This window comes from Chrysochloris asiatica, unplaced genomic scaffold, assembly GCF_000296735.1.
Source record: "Chrysochloris asiatica unplaced genomic scaffold, ChrAsi1.0 scaffold00015, whole genome shotgun sequence".
Lineage (NCBI taxonomy): Eukaryota > Metazoa > Chordata > Mammalia > Afrosoricida > Chrysochloridae > Chrysochloris > Chrysochloris asiatica.
Window position 1 is genome coordinate 32,054,690 of NW_006408533.1, and position 1,164 is coordinate 32,055,853.

Below are 1,164 nucleotides of genomic sequence, written 5' to 3' on the forward strand. Positions count from 1 at the left end.
GTTTTTACAGGAGCTGAAAGCCTCATCTTTCTCCCGCGGAATGGCTGGTAGTTTCCAACGGCTGACCTTGAGGTTAGCAGCCCAATTCGTAACTACTACACTACCAGAGCTCCTTTTGTTACATGTATACTTAACACAATAAAAATAAGAATATTTCATAAAATTGAAGCACATGTATGACATAGGCTTAAAAGAAAAAGCAGGTTAAAAACAGAATGTGCAAATGGAGTGATCCATACAAACAGGATACTAATTTCATTTAAAAACAATAGCGTGGGAGGGTTTACACAAAAGTATTGTCTAGACAGTAAAGCTATTATAAAGCATCAGTTATTTGTTCTTGTCTCTCTGTAGATAGATAGATAAAGAGAAAGAGAGAGAGAATGTGTGTCCTGGTGTAGCTCTGTGGGTTAATGGACTGTAAAGTCAGTTTGAACTGCAAGATCAGTGGTGCAAGCTCACCAGTTGCTCCTTGGAAACCCTATATGGCTTTGCTATAGGTTGCTTATCTTGCTGTTAAGCCATCGCCCTTAGCCACGAATGCTTGACAGAACCACGGAGGTACAGATGTGGGCATTCATTTTTTGGTATCTGTTCATTGGTCTCTCGCTGTCTGCACACCTCCATTCTGGTGACTAGAGGGGATGCCTGAGCAAATGGGTACCCTACCCCCACCCCTGAAGGGTTCTACTAGGCATGCGCACAGATCTCCTTGAAATTTAAAGTGACAGTTTCCACGTAAAAACAAATGGCCATCACTTGTCTGTCAGTTTGTCATACTGTGGTGGCTTGTGAGTTTCTGTGACTCTAAAAGCTATGCCACTGGTATTTTAAATAACCAGCAGGGTCACCCATGGTGGACAGGTTTCAGATGAGCTTCCAGACAAAGATAGACTAGGAAGAAATAGTGACAAACTACTTCCGAATCTTTAGTCACTGGACACCTTATGAATAGCAGAAAAACACTGTCAAATATAGTGTCGAAAAATGAGTCCCTCGGGTTGGAAGGCACTCAAAATGCAACTGGGGAAGAGCTGCCTCCTCAAAGTAGAGTTGACCATGATAATGCGAATGGAGTAAAGCTCATGGGAGAAAAGCCCACAGGACTTTCATTTGCTGATAGGGCACAACTCAAAATGAAGAGAAACAGCTGTAAACATCCAT

General features: G+C 42.2%; 1 protein-coding gene across 1 annotated transcript in view; it reads right to left on the reverse strand.

The window, feature by feature from the left end:
- Positions 1–1,164, reverse strand: part of LOXHD1 (lipoxygenase homology domains 1) — a 211,359-nt gene that overhangs the window by 195,100 nt on the left and 15,095 nt on the right. The gene's annotated exons all lie outside the window — the stretch shown is intronic.